Source organism: Callorhinchus milii, unplaced genomic scaffold, assembly GCF_018977255.1.
Source record: "Callorhinchus milii isolate IMCB2004 unplaced genomic scaffold, IMCB_Cmil_1.0 Scaffold1, whole genome shotgun sequence".
NCBI lineage: Eukaryota > Metazoa > Chordata > Chondrichthyes > Chimaeriformes > Callorhinchidae > Callorhinchus > Callorhinchus milii.
Window position 1 is genome coordinate 58,873,927 of NW_024704742.1, and position 16,558 is coordinate 58,890,484.

General features: G+C 41.3%; 1 protein-coding gene across 1 annotated transcript in view; it reads right to left on the minus strand.

Moving 5' to 3' along the window:
- LOC103180210 (teneurin-3) overlaps nt 1-16,558 on the minus strand; it is a 159,978-nt gene that overhangs the window by 119,439 nt on the left and 23,981 nt on the right. The gene's annotated exons all lie outside the window — the stretch shown is intronic.

The following is a 16,558-nucleotide window of genomic DNA, read 5'->3' on the forward strand; positions in this document are numbered from 1 at the left end:
CTGACAGTCTAAGCAATGACGCTGGTTGAATTTTACTGCATATGACAGAATGAGACCCCAGAGAACAGAAAAAAATCAACTTCACGTTTAGAATGGTCAGCCAGGCTCCCATGAAAGTGCAGAGAGTGGGGACGAACCAATCTCTCCACCAAGAAAAAGGTACAGTTAAAGGGTTCCATCCCAGGTCACACTTGTTACTTCCGAGCAGCAGAACACAGAGAGTGACAGAGGGCTGAAAACAAGGCAGATAAAGCTCACTAGCTCCAACAAGTTTGTCCCATTTTTGATTGATGTCAACTCCAGCAACCTACTTCTTGAATCTTTCAACCCTTCACTCTCAAGAAATGCTTGCAGTTTCCTGGCTCTTGAATTAATTCATATTATCCACTTCAATGGTCTTCTCTGGTGAATTATTTCACAAATCTATTACCCTTTGTGCAAAAAAGTTCTGTCTACCTTCTAATTTTTAAATCTTAGATCTCAAAGAGGTGTATACAACTTTAATTGGGATTGAAAAAGTAAACTCAGAACAATACAATGCATCAATGCAGTAGAACACAAGGACATAGATTTAGAGCTGCAAAGGGCAATTTCAAGACAGATACCAGAGAGTAATGAATGAGTGGAGAAGATTGCCAGGAAGGGAAGACCAGGATATTGGACTCATTTAAAAAAAGAGCTTGATGCTGTCTGGGAGAATGGTAGGATGGATATTCTGGAAGTATGAGTTCAAATGGGTCCAAGGGCTTTTGTTGTATGTAATTTTGTTTCTATTTAATTCTAAAATGTGTTGCTAAATAGCACCTAGCATTGGGAGTGAGAATGTGATCTGATCTTGCCCCCATCCCAGCATCCCCTCACAGACTTTCTCATGCTCCCCAATTATTATATAAGCCAAATTGTTCCTTTGACTCAGATCAGCTAACTCAGCACAGACTGAATCAAATCAGGTTCCTTCTGTTCTGTATGATTATTTGCAGTTTTTTTATTACAGCTTTTAGGGGTTGGGAGAACGGGGAGGTTCACTTTCTGGTTCCACCAATTGGGTGAAAGGTTGAAAACACCCTAAACCTAAACCATCTCAATTTCCTTTGCATTGTGAACGAGCCATGCATTCTTTTCCTCTTCCTGGCTCCTTGCTGCACAACTTTTAAGATGAGCTCCGATTGCTGCAAACAAATGGTACACTTCGACTACAGTAAATTGCTTGCTAAATGAGATGTTTAAACGAATGGCTTGTAACTCCTCATTCCAAACACTGGGCAGATGGGCAGCAAACGCAGCAGCCATATGTGCAGCAAGTGGGCCGATGGTATTTGATAGGAAAGGAACCCTCCCATCTCTGCCACTGGCTGCCTCATTCGTCATGCCATATTGAACCTCTTTAAAGCAAAATGAGAACCATTTTCCTTCAGGAAACAGATGTTTGCAGTAAGTGCAGCAACAGGACAAAATCTCATCTGGAGCGGCTCCGTTTAAAACCAAAGCTGCCTCTGCTACAGCAATTCTGCAACCTTACACACCAAAGCCCTTCCTCAAGTGTGTCTGGAGTTACCCACAACCAAACAACCCCCAGCCCTCCTGCTTTCCAGTGCTTGCATATTTCTGTCATTACTGAATGATTACTCAAACTTGTCTGCGTGCTTTTACAAGATATGGAATCCATGCATTTGGCGTTACTCTCCCAATTTGCACAAGAAGTACAGAGTGGAAAGATGATAGCAACATCTGTTAAGCCAGGTACATGCTGGGAAGCTGTCAATCTCCGTCAGCTTCCTTGAACAAGGTTAGAAAGAGCACTTATACCTAGGTGACCTTTGGGGTAGGTTGTGGAAAAATATACTCGTCAATCACAAAAGAATATTCCTAACAACTGGTTTCAAAATTGATAATCCAATAATTACACACAGGAATGTACAAGGCCGGAAAAGGGCCACTGCAATACATCTGGATGGCATCCATCCTGAAGTAAAAAAAACATTTAATCGTTACTTTTTTGGCCAAATTTTTTCTTTCCTACTTCCTGTAAGGTAGCAACATATGCTGCAGTGCACTGCCAGAAAGCCTCTGGACTGTACCTCATTTAAACAGCTATTCTTTATGTCTGAGCCTAGGCAGTGAGTGCTGGCAAGCCATTTGTCTGTGGGAGAAAAACACAGCCGGCTCAATACAGTCTGACTGGATGGTTACACATGCAGGGGTCAAAATTGCGGCATGCAATACTATCATCAGGGATAATCATCACATTGACCAAATGCAGTTAAAGGTAGTCAATAGTTATCCCTGGGGTGAAGCTTGCCTCTCCCTGCCCCCCAGTAATGATAATGCATTCTGCAATTTTGACTGCTGAATTCCCTACTTCCTATCAGCAGAGAGCACCTACTTTGTTTCACTCCAAGGAACTTCTTAAGTTTGTTTTCTCACATCTTCCCACAGAAATAATAACTGATTGTGTGTAGATAATTAACAGTACAAACCCTCATTGTTTTCTTCTCTATGGCATTGTGTGGTATTTTTACAGACGTCAGACACTCATTTGATAAAGAGCTTGCAGCTGTTGCAGACCGACTGCTTCTGAGATTCTCTCTCCCTCAGACACTGAACATTGTGTCTGAGAGCAGGCTGACATCTCCACTGGACGTAACACAGCAGCACTCAAATATCACTCACTGAATCACTTGTTGATACACAGTTTGCTCGCACTCTTATTTTCAGTGGATTATGCTTTGTGGGCAGTTCTGACTGAGCAGCAGCGAGACTGAGTGTTTAAATGTAAAAGGGAAATATATATTTTTCATGAGGTGGAGGCATCCTATGCAGTTATTAAGCCTTTCCCATCCTTAGGGGAGCTGTTCTGAAAGACCAGACAGCCATACTTTTGTAGGTATTTAACCATCGGCTTCACAAACTTCCTTGTACATAGTTATTTTAAAAATGTAAATCAAAGAGAGCTCCCTGAAAAGCAGCCCACAAATCATGTTGCTGAAGTTTTCCTGACACCTTCAACAATCTTGAAGTTGAGATAAAAGAGCATCAATGGTTTAAATACAAAGTGAGGTTTTCTCCCCCCCCCATCGCCATGAACAATCCTCTGGGCATTCGATAAAAGATGTTTTAAAATCTGCCTCAGTGTTTTTACTTGTGTGCAAAATGAATCAGAATGGGGAGGATAATGGAAAAGAAGGTTCCATTAAAGCTCAGAGAGTAGCAGGGGCCAATAATGGTCAGACTGGTGGTCAGAGACTGGTAGGGGTCACTCATGGTTGTGCAGTATGCTGACTCTTCTCAGTATTGTTCAGTGTGCTGCGCTGGTGCCAGTATGGTTTTGTTCTATTATATCCTCCCTCCAAAAAACTGAGTTTGCAATCTCAGCTCCATTGTCAGAAGCAGTTTACCCTAGCGGGAGAGTGACTGGGGACTGGTGGACGAGCGACCATCAACACAGCTTCAGTTTATTCCACAACAGGGGCTTTGTATATTATTAATCAGTTCTGTTCTCATTTCTCTCAAGCAGAGGAGTGCGTTTTCCTCCATTTGATGAAATATAGACATACGATTGAAATGAATAATAACTGAATTGGATTCTGGTTGAACGAGAATCTCTGAGGGAAAGCTGCACAGAACAAAGGAAACAAGAATATTTATCACCGACAATTGGTGGCAGTGTGCAGTCAGTCAATTTATTTTGGCGTAAAAATGTGGCAATCATTTTGTTAGATCTGCAGAATGTGCTTTTGAAAATGGGTTTAACCAGTAGGGGGTAATGACTCTTAGAAAAGTACATTTTCATGGAACACAGAAGTTAATTTAGATATGAATTAATATCAACTATCTTGTCTGCTCAGACCCCAGTTTGAGCCTTGTAAGACCGCCAAAGCTTTCGATTTCAAATACATTTCTGTCTGATTGACTGGAAATCAACTACCTAGTGCACATTACGATAGCAAAACACTAATGAGATCAATTTTTGGCAAATTAAAAATATATTTTGTGCAACAAATGCTCTGTAAAGGATATAAAAAGCCAGGCTCCACTGGAGTGCTTGAGACCATTATATATTCTGCTGGTAATCACAACCTGTGGGAACATTCGTTGCTAGATTTTCTGAATGATGTAATCCACTGATATCTGAGCCACCAAAACCTGAAATCTATGGCTAACAGGAAGCATCCTCGATGGCTCAATGGGTAAGTGCACCACGAGGGGTGGTGACTAATTCAAACAAACACAATCCCAATTTAATCCTTGCACTGCACAGAATTGGCCAGTATCAATCAGGATAATTGCAGAATAGATGCAAATGCCCCAAGTGTTCAAAGACCAAAAACAATATAACATTGACCGAGCTGCCAGCCCTTACATAATCACTATTCAGCACCCACTCTTCCACACTATTTTTGGGGCTTGCTCCATATATCCACTGGTTATGTAAGCAAAAGGTCAAGCTCTTCCAATAGTTTGGTTGGGAAGTTCACTGCCCAAGAGGAAACTAAGCCACAGAATCAGGAAGACCACAGACTACTGGAAGAAAATTGTGTGGGGACATCACGAAGGACAGGATCAAGCCTGGAGATGATGCACTTACATGAAGAATGGTTACTGTCTAAGCTTACTGATAAACAATCATGCAAGGTATTAGAGATGGCTGGCACCTGTGGAAACATTCCAACATGCATCAATGTCAGCAGAGGATAGGAGAGTTATTAAAGAATCCCATTAAGAAATAAGACAAATTAGACTCTACAGAATGACAGTGATAATGACCCTATGGAATGATAGTGAATGAACTGGGACATAATTCACAGTGACACTGGGAGAATGGAACTCATTAGATCAATGGGTGAGCGTGTTAGAGTGCTTTGTTTTCTCACAAGCCTACTTTCCTGTATCCTACTGTTCCCGTCAGCAATTTAATATACTCACAAGCTATGAAAGAACAACACTGAAGTATGTATACAATTTTATAGTTTCAAGTGCTGCCGATTACCAGCTTCATCAGCATTCTTCTAGGGTACAGAACAAAGTAGAAACCACTCCCCTGTAACAAGGACTGTAGCTGCACAGGTGATGAAATGGAGAAGAGGTGATGTCTGCTTTTAATAATCCTTATATTTAATACAGAGCCTTTCATGTTGAAACGTGGTTCACAGGTAACTGCTGTCAAGTGTAGTAACTGTATGTAGAGGCAAAAGTGGCAGCAATTACAGCATTTTTATTAACAGCTATTTACCAATCCATGTCTGCCAGCTTTTTTACATAAATGTTGTGGGTTAAATGGTGCATTATAGTATAACAATGTTTGCATTTGATAAAGCACCTCATCAGATGTTGAAACTTTTCAAAGCCCTTCACAAGATTCCTGTAAAGTACGGTGACACATCTGTATATGAATGCAGCAGCCATTTTGTACATGCAATGTCCCACAAACAACATGACCAAATCATCTAGGATTTATTCGCCTTGCAAGCGAGACACCTGGGTTCAATTCCAGGCAGGGCGAAACCTCGGGAAAGTTTCCTTACTCCACACGCCTAATAATAATCCCTCCAAAACAATAATAAATTGGTTATTTTCTATCCAGGACTGTTTGTGGGACACTGCTGTGCACAATTGGCTGCTGCGTTTTGCCCACAAATATACGGTCAATTCACTTTACAGTATATTCTGTAAAGCGCTTTGAAATGTCTAGAAGACGTGAAAAGCGCTATATCAAATGCAAGGATTATTATTATTACTACTTAGGATCTCAACTCCCTTCCCTTTTTGAATAGTGCCTCAGGAACTTTGAAGTCCACCTAAGCAGGCAGACAGGACCTTGGTTTAACATCTTTTCTAAAGGATGATACCTCCAAAAATGCAATGTTCTCCCAGCACTGCACTGGAGTGTCCATCTGAACTAGGAGCTGAAATTCCCAATGTGAAGCTTTCCTCTGTCTCTGAGGCAAGATTTCTATCAATCAAGCCAGACTGACACCAATTTATTTTTTAAACTTATTGTGTAACATGTTGACATAAAAGTACTGGCACTTTTAAAAACATGTTTCTTTTTCTCTCTTATATTTCAGCTTGCTCTAAAACAAAGGTTGAACTCCTGCCCATTTTAAAAGGGAAACATCAACTTCTAGTTCAATGCTGGAATCTCCCTCCAGCATTTAATTCCCATCACTAATTAAACAAACTTGCTCTGGAGTTAAACACAGTTCCAAGTCCTCCACTTGAGAAAGGAGCTATTGATGGCAGAGAAACAACTCTGAGCAGCCCTTTGTCACAAAATCATGATGTCACCCCCCTGGCTACAATTACAAAGAAATCTGGAGTTAAGAAGACAAAAAAAGTTAAGACAGATGGGAAAGCCATTCACCCCAACGAAGCACATCCCTCCAGCAAAAAAAGAACTTGCATTGTTATAGTGCGTTATCACTTTTAAAGTACTACACAAGTAGTTGATGTTTTTGTTGACAAACAGGGCAGCTATTTCCATCAGTGAGGGTCCAACAAATAGCCATGACGTGAAAGACCCATTATTATACTGGGAGAACTTTTCCTATCCTTTTAAGTAGTGCCATAGGATCTTTATGATCCAATTGAGAACAAACATCTTAGTTTATTGTCTTCATCTGAAATACAGTACTTCTGACACTGCAGCACTCCCCAGTACTGCACTGGGGAGTCTGTTCCTTTGACACTGGATTCCCTCAACATGGCAATGCAAAACTATGGCTTTAATAACAACAAGAAGATTGCGGGACAGTACACAAGCTGCAGAGTTCTGAATGACCTGCAGCTTGTGGAGGGAGGTGCCAGGAAGGCCGACGAGGAGAGAGTTCCCGTAGTCCAGCCTTGAGGTGATAAAGGCTTGGACCAGTGCTTCAGCAGTGTGAGGGGTGAGGTAGTGCCGTAGACTGGCGATGTTCCGGAGGTGGTGGAAGGCGGTGCCAATTGTGGCATGGATGTGGGGAAGAAAGGACAGCTCAGGGTCGAACAGAACACCGAGGTTCTTGATTGGCTTTGAGAGGTGGAGAGTGCAGCCTTGGATGCTGATGCTGTCACCTCAATGTTTTGGCCTCTATTATCTTGCTACGCAGATTACTCCGAACATTTAGCACTCTTCTAGTAAACAAGTTTTTCCTGACATCTGTTTCAAATTCACTAATTTCCATTTATGTCCTCTGGTCCTGCTTTCCTTGACTTGATTTGAAATAATAGTCTGCATTTACCCTATTTGTGCTATAAATGTTTTATGTATTAATACAATTCTCTTCAACCGTGCCTTCACCTCCCCTCTCGACTCTCTACCCCCTCCTCACTCCCTCCCTTCCCTCCCCTCACCCTGACCATTTCCCCCTGCTCGGGTCCCAACCCAACTGTCCAGCGCCTTGGGACGTCCTCCCGACATGAAAGGCACTCTATAAATGCAATCTTGTTGTTGTTGTTATAATACCTTAACTGCCTCCTTTCTTGACTGCAAACCTTACTTTTCCATCATCTGCTTGATATATACTAATTTCTTAAGCAGAAAAGACAGTGATTTAGCATTCACTGCATTTATTGCAATTCCGCGTCCCTTCTCATCCACGCTCCTGATTGTCAATCCCCACACACTTTTGCCAGTGTATCATTGCATGATACAGATCTGCCCTCTGGCTCATTCCCCACAATTGACTATTCTTCCTGGATGGACAACAGCTATATAAATCCAAGTTGTTGTTGATCCTGACTCCACGCCACATGGACAATCTCACAAAATGTTACAAGGCTAATTATAGAGCACCAACAAACGCGGATCAATAAACCTAGCTCAGACCAGGGACTAAACCCATGAGCTTTCCAGTCCATATGATTCAGATGCACATGGAGCATTAGTGTACCAAATAAATGAACATGGGAGTCCCTCTGTTGTGCTGGAACTGTAGAAGGTCGCAGTAAGGTAACAAAGACAGCAAATAGTCAGCAGAAAACAGCAATAAAAAGAAAATCTGAAAAAGCAGACCATTCTGGAAATGCACAGGAGTACCTAAATAAAGAAATAGTTAACATTTCGGGTTTGATCTGTCATCAGAACCCTATTCCTTCTTAGAAAAAAACAATGATTCAACTAGCTTGGACCCAGGGTTGAGCTCAGACAACTGGACTCATTTCAAGACTATTTGGTGCTGTGATGGGACCATGACAGGGTGAATAATGTGGAAGGATGAGAGCAAATTGGCCGAAGGTGCTTCCTACGTCTGAACCTCTCGTGATCAGAAGGTGAAAAATAACTTCCATGGGTAATAATCCCTCAAAAAAAACTTGGTCACTCACTCCACAACTGTTTGTGGGTCATTGCTGTGTGCAATTGGCTGCCATGTTTCACCCACAAAATACACAGCCAATCCACTTTACAATATATTTTGTGAAGCGATTTGAGACATCTCAACGATGTGATGAGGCGCTATATCAAATGCAAGTATTATTATTATTATAACACATGAAAGTTTCTTTAAGCGTGCAATCAAAGAGTAAGATTGATACATTGCTGGGGTTTGAATACTATATGTTCTGTGACTGGAGCCAATAAGTAACCACAACCTTCAATAGTGTGTGTATTGTGAGGGACTATAATACCCCATACCTCAGCATAGCAGCACTGCTCTCTCTTGTTTCTTGAATATCCTTGCTGAAGGGCTAAACTTCCATAGTGCAGGGGACACCAAGGTTGAAAAAAGTAATGGAGAGTGCAAGATGAATCAGGAAACAGTAATTAGGCATAGCTAAGGTTGGATTTTAAAGCATTCTAAAAATGAAACGCTGACAGTGGGTTTTCAAATTCAGGATATCCAGTTAATTTCAGTGTGGAGTCTTTTGTTTTCTGTTCTATAAAGCAATGCAGCGTTTTGATGCAATAGAATCTCTTTAAGGAGAGAAGTGGGGGGAGGGAGGGTGAAAAGAGAGAGAGAAACATGTTGTCCAGTTTCCACAACACGCTGATCGGACAGAAGTGTCCTGGACAAGCATTGATCAGCATTTCTTACACTATTGATTTGTAGGTGCAGTCCCATTGAGGAAAAACAAGAGGGGGTTAGCAACTGCAGTGTAAACGTCACAGGATCCAGACACATCATATGGTCATGACCTTAAACCCTCTTGCCCAGGAGAGTAAGGAAAAAGTCTCGCTCGGTGCATGCACATCACAGCTGTAACATCGCTCCGAATTACGATACTCTTGAAAAGCATGACATAAAATCTCCACACCTATGATCGCAACCAAGGAATTATGAAAGCACAAACTGTCAAACCGATCTTATTGTGAGCGACAGACACTGCCTTTGTGAATAAAGTAACCTCTCTTCAACAACCTCTCTTTGCATGTCCTGCTGTTAAAAAATAAATGCAGCTGTCCTCATTTCAATGGAGCTGAAATCCGTCTCATAGCGCTTCTTCATAAAATCACTGTGGAAACATTGTGACAACATTAATGCAAAAGGATGAATATATGCCTGATTTTATTCCCCCCAAATGCTTGAAGTATGAAGTTTTCTCTATTTATTACCTTTAAATAAAACTTGGTATGTGGGATATGATCTGAAAGACACTTTGAAGCTACCTAAGAATATTGATTTGACACAATGTCTCCTCTCCACAATATTCTCAAAATCAGCTCCTTACGGTGGTTAAAATTACCTTGGCTTCTTTCAAAACAGCAGTTTTCCTGACTAAAACATCTGTTCTTACACATATGTACAATGGTGCAACTTCCACAGGACGGTGCATATTGCAATTGATATTTTTCTAAGGAAAAGAATGTGGTTTCCCTGCTACTGATCCACAATAAAAGGAGCAACTAAAAAATAGGTCTGAGACATGTTTTGATAAATTGATTTTAATTTGAAATGCACAAATGCATGTATTTAAGCACAGATGTTCTGACTTTAAACCTCAGTTTCAGATGTGTTTTAGACCACCCACATGTCTTGACAAATGTGGAAAATCATGATGTGCTTAAGAGTATCCAAACCAGATCAACTCCGTACACACATGGTGTAGGCCAAGGGATATCCTTGGAGCACTGAAGTTGGCCAATTGGGCTAGGAATGGGACATCAGGCGTTGTCAGGCTCTGGATTGTTCCTGTGTGTCGACTCCTGCTCCACAAAGGAAAATATGGGCATGTGGACATTGAGATTGAATTCGATTGGGTTTGGTTGTGATTCTTCCCTTGCCTGCAGGCAGAAATAGACACTTGGGTACATGATTGGAGATTAGCCTAAAGAACCATACTGTGAGTTACTGAATTTTGGACAAATGTCTCATCTCGTTAAGAATTTTTTAAAATAAATTTAGAATTTCTCCTGGTCTACCCTCATGATCTACAGTGCCATGGGTACTGGTTGCCCAAGTAGTCACTGTTCATGTGTGAGTCTTGTTAGTGAATGTTGGCAAGTCACTTGACTATAGAGAGAGTCAGAGCCAAGCCTGACCTCTTTTCATCTAGCTGTGACACACAATCTACCAGGAGAAAGTGCTATGGAGAGACCCAGAGCAGAAACCTTATTTTATTTTCCCTTTCTAATCTAAGGCTGGGTCCAATTTAACCCCAGCTGAGACCAACAGCGAACTCCTGATCTGTAAATTTGAGCTCTCCACTACATCATCGGGCTGACCCACTTTAAGAAATTCAGCGAATTGTATCTGCACACAGATACACAATGTGAAATATGTTTTTCAGACTTTTTCCAGATCATTGTGTGGGCTGAAGCTTTGGTTCAATGCTGAGGAAAGAGCTGCATTGTCAAAGGTGCCGTCCTTCTGAGAGACGTTAAATCTGTCTGTTCAAGTGACACTGAAGATTCCATGAAAAAGAAAAGGGAGTTTCTCACCGATTCCCTTTGTAGTGCTTTGAGATTTTTCAAAATTACAGAGGCGATGCCAAATGCAAGAGTAACTATTATTATAGGATTATTATTTTGTGGTAAGTCTACTTATTCGTTTATATTATACCATGATCAAGTTTGTATCATAATTTATTATCACACAATTACAAAAACGCTGCATAACTTAAGATACTGAAATAAGTATATCAATCCCCTACAAATACACAGTCACTACACTTCAGGGTAAAATTCAGTCAAGTGATTTGAGACATCCTCCCGAGGCGAAAGATGCTACATTAAATTCAAGGATAATTATTAGATCCCACTAATATTATAAGAATGTGGGTATATCGCTCCAGACCATAACAGCTTTTTGATCTTCACCTTCCACATTCTTTTATTCTCCTCTTTAGCTCAGCTAACTTGGGCTTCCTGTGTGCCTCTGCCCTTTCCCCTTCGTCATTTCAGATTCAACCTCCTAATTGTTGAAACTCCTCTATCTCATCCCCTTTTGAACTGTCTTCAAGTCCTGCCTTAATATCAATCTCTTTGACTCTGCTTTTAGTCATCTCCCTCTCCTCCACTCAGTGTCAGCCCCATCATTGGGAAGTGCTTCGAGACATTATCCTATGTGAAGAGTGCTATATAAATGCAAGTTGTTGCTGTAAAATGCCTATTGAGGACCCAGGGACTGTAGATTTGGCTCATTTCTTCCTCAAACACAGTGAAAGCAAATCACACCTCACCGAGGTGTCAACAGTCAGCCAATTAGCTCATGAATCTGGTCGCCATATGACGTCCTGACCTTCCAGCAAATCACTTTAATCCCTTCACATCTGGTATGCAACACTTCTGCCACCCTCTGTCACTTCATTTGGTCTGAATGCGATACATATGCTCTCCTTCTTTCCTCATCTCCTGACGGCCTTCCATTCATCACTGCATCAACCTCTACCCTGAGTCTGTTTCATTAAATCCAAAAATGTCACCTTAAATTCAAAATGTGGCAGAGGTAACATTATGTGTCGCTTCTGTATTGTAATTCTGAGGGTGTAAATGTATCATTGCACAACATAAATTGTTTGTGTGTTGCTGTCCTGCTGGGTTGGGGCCTGATCAAATGATGGGACACTTCCGTGAGCTCTTATTGGAGCTGCTGCCACATTTTATATCATAATTTATTACCACATGCTTTGTGGAGTCCTCTAGCTCAGTGGTTAGAGCACTCATCTCGCAAGCAAGACTAGGGTTCGATTCCCAGCAGGGCCAAATGTTGTGCAAATTTCCTTACTCCACACGCCTCTGTTTACCTAGCAGTAAGTAGGAACCTGTTGTTAGTCAATTGGTGAATTGCTTTTCCGGGGGTGGTAATAATAATAAATCGGTCACTCAATACACGTCTGTTTGTGGGACACTGCTGTGTGCAATTGGCATTTCGGCTACAAAATATACAGTCAATTCACTTTACAGTATATTCTGTGAAGAGCTTTGAGACGTCTAGAAGATGTGAAAAGTGCTATATCAAATGCAATGATTATTATATACTTACAGAACCACTGCACAAACTAGCTAATGAAATGACACATTGATCTACATCACATAACATGTAGGAGCAGGAGTAGGCCATTCGGCCATTTGAGCCTGCCCCGCCATTCAATCACGGCTGAAACAAAATACATATCCTGTGAAGTGCTTTGAGATCTCATCACAACATGAAAGGTGCTATATCATATGTAAAGATTATTATTGTTATTATTATTATAAGCTTCTTATTCTTCCAGATGATGCTTGAAAATAAATGCAATGGTATTTTTCACAAGCACAAACATCTGGCATTAGTGTTGTCCTAACCTAGATGGTAAGATTCTTGGCTCTGAATCAGAAGTTTGTGGAATCATATTCCATGTCATGGGCTTTTGAATCATTGTCCTAGGCTAACACTCAACAAAATGCTACTATAGGTGTGCTGCTTTGCTAGGGATGTGGCCCTTCGGATGTGATACTGAACTGAGATCCTGTTTGGTGGATGTTAAAGATCCCAAAGCACTATTTAGAAAAAATCTTTCTCCCAGTGTACTAGCAAAGAATACCCCAGATACAACTCCTCATTCACATCATGGCTGGTTGTAGAATATCACTGCACACAAATTGGCTGCCATATTTGCCTATAAAATGCAGTCACAAGCGTTTACATTTGGAAGAAAGCTCCTAGTGTGCTACACTCCAGGGTGTGCTGTTGCACCTCCTAGTGGTTAGTTTTAGACTAGCACAGCGGAGACAGAGCAACAGCTAACTCGTCCTCTAGGAAAATAATAATAATGACAACGACGTTGATACATGGAATGGAGACGTGCTTCTCACCAGACAACAAAATCTATTTTTGTGTATGTGCCTTTGTATGTGCGCATACTCATGGCTTTGTATGTATGCGCGCCCCTCTTGTCTGTGTATATTTTTTGTGCACAGGTTTGTTTTGGCACATGTGTGTGGGTGGCGTGGAGCGCTGTGTGTGGGTGGCGTGGAGCGCTGTGTGTGGGGGGCGTGGAGCGCTGTGTGTGGGGGGCGTGGAGCGCTGTGTGTGGGGGGCGTGGAGCGCTGTGTGTGGGGGGCGTGGAGCGCTGTGTGTGGGGGGCGTGGAGCGCTGTGTGTGGGTGAATGTGGGGAAAGTGAGTGAAACCTGCAAGTGAAGAGGAGTAATGATGTCTTCGCTGGGGATTGAAACACTTTTGATGTCCAGTATTTTTGAATTGCAGATTAATTGCAATCCACATCTGATAGAAAACATATGCATCACTCATCTCTCTGGCCTTTCAAGAGTGGGATTGCCAGTCTGGTGAACCCATATCTGTTAACACTAGATTGAGGCTGCACTTTTTAAAAAAATTAACACAGAAACATTGCAGCTACAGAGCAGACCTTCATCCTACTTATCTGGACGGTTTTAGATCCTGGCTTCAGAAATGACGTTTTAATTCACTGAACCATTTAGTCCCTTCATAGTGCCTTGAATTCCATTCTCTTTTGAATAAGAGAGCTATGGTTACAACACGCATCAACTGGATTTTCTACAAGTTAAGCAAAAATGTCATTGGGAATATAACAGAATAAATGAAATCCAAGCGCTTCACATTTTTTTTCCTGCAAGGTGTAGTGACTGTGTACTTGTAGGCAAATGTAGCAGCCAATGTGTGCTCAACAATTTCCCACAAACAGCCATTACTTGTGGAGGCCTGTAGCTCAGTGGTTAGAGCACTCGCCTCTCAAGTGAGAGACCTGGGTTCGATTTCCGGCAAGGCAAAACCTTGGGCAAGTTTCCTTACTGCACACACCTAATAATAATCCCTCAAGAAAAAAAAACAATAATAAATTGGACACTTCAATCCACAGCTGTTTGTGGGATACTGCTGTGCACAATTGGCTGCTGCGTTTCGCCCACAATTCACTTTACAGTTTATTCTGTGAAATTCTTTGAGACTTCCAGAAGACATGAAAAGCGCTAAATCAAATGCAAGGATTATTATTGTTATAAAGTGAATGACCGATAATATCTGGAAGGTTGTTGGCCAAGGTTGTAGGAAAAACTCCCTTCTCTTTTCACATGTGGAATCTTTTATATCCACCTGAACAGGTAGACACAGGACCTTGGTTTACCATCTCATCTGAAGGATAGCACCTCTAATAATGCAGTAATCCTCTAACAATGCACTGGAACTATGAGCTCAAAATCTTGACATGAGGCTTCAACCCACAACCTTCTAGCTCTGAGGGTGAGTGTTCCACCGAATGAGCCAGACTGGCGCCAGAGAACCCTCCAGAGAAACCTCCCCTCTATACAACCTTATGTACATAATGGCAACCAGCAAGACCTTGGATTTTTCCCAAGACTGCCTCGGAATCAAGTTTCTAGGAGTCTGCCTGAAGCACATGGGCTTCCCTGGTGGCCACAGACTTTATGCTCTTTTTCTATCACCAAGGTGCTATTTGAGCTGCCATTTCCAGATGGTGCTTGGTAATGCTTTTCCAACCCTCAAGTCACAAGAAAAAATTCCACTGAGAATGCTCTCATCTTGATGCTTGGATTCATCCTGACACAGGGAATAAAACACAGCAGTTTAAGCTTTCTTTAACATGAATAGAAACTCTCCAGACAGATGCTTCATTCACAGCTGTATTAGGAGTTACAATCAATCAAGTGAATCTGAATGTGGAATAAAACAGATCATTTTAATGCTGTACTTTCCCTGCTTGCATGCATGTACTTGTTTCGGATGGTGTTTACTTCACAATACATTTCCTTCATCTGTTCGGCCCAACTCACCGTGACAAACCACAAATTGTGAATTCCTTATTAGTCCACATTCTTTATAGTACATACCAAGCCTTGTAAACCAAAATCCAAACATCATTCCTCTTGACACTTAAATGGGTCATCACCACATCAGATATAAATTCCCTGGGCAGGCAATCAGACAGGACTAACAAGAATAATCCTTGCATTTGATACAGCGCCTTATCACGTCTTCAACATACTCAAAACGCTTCATAGAATATACTGTAAAGTGAACTGACTGTATATTTTGTGGGCAAAACACGGCAGCCAATTGCACACAGCAGTGTCCCACAAACAGTCGTGGATTAAAATGACCAATTTGTTTTAAGGAATTATTACCCCCGGAAAAACAATCCACCAATCGATTAACAACTGGGTTCCTACTTCCTGCTAGATAAACAGAGGCGTGTGGAGTAAGGAAACTTGTCCAACATTTTGCCCTGCCGGGAATCGAATCCAGGTTTCTCGCTTGCATGGCGAGTGCTCTAACCACTGAGCTACAGAATTCCACAAGATTGGGAGTTATTGGCAGATTCTGCAGTCAGATTTGATAATGACGTGCATTGTGTACTACACGTTAAGCATCTCAAACTCAACTGGTAGCAATGATAAGGTATGGATCAACAAGAGATTAATTGTAATCAATTGGAAAGATCACATACAAAACCCCAAATGAGTCTAAAACGAACTGTGAAGCTAAGGGCTGTTGTGAAACTAATCAGCTTTCATCAGGACCTGCCAGCTGGGGCATAATTTGATTGTATAGCAGCTCTTATCAGCAAGGTGCCTCTCCTGAGCATTGCATGAGGCAACAACAACAAGATTACATTTGTATAGCGCCGTTCACATCGGGAGGACGTCCCAAGGCGCTGGACAGAGTACAGCATTTCAGACCCAAGGCAGTACTTACTATTGTCTCACTCTAAGACCCCGCTTGCTAAAGGTACCTCACTCTAAGGCCCCGCTTGCTAAAGGTCTAAGTCAGTACTGTAAGACAGTACTGTACTCTAAGACAGTACTGTACTTACCATGTCTCACCAAATCATTTACAATAGATATCACCATGAGATTTTCTTAAAAATAGATATTCAATTATAAGACAGTACATACAATACGTGTCTCACTTTTAGGCAGTACTGTGTTTAGCACAGATGTCTCACAATAAGGCATGACTCACAGTAAATTTCAAAATTACTTACACATGAGTGCAAAATACATTTTAAATATTACAGCACAATTCTTCAGCTTTCAGGCCAAATCAATTGCCAAGAAATATAAAAATATATATTTATAAATATATATATATATAAAAATGACTATATGTTCATCTTTACAGTTGCTCAGGAACCCCAAAACAATATCTGCATTTGTTTATAATA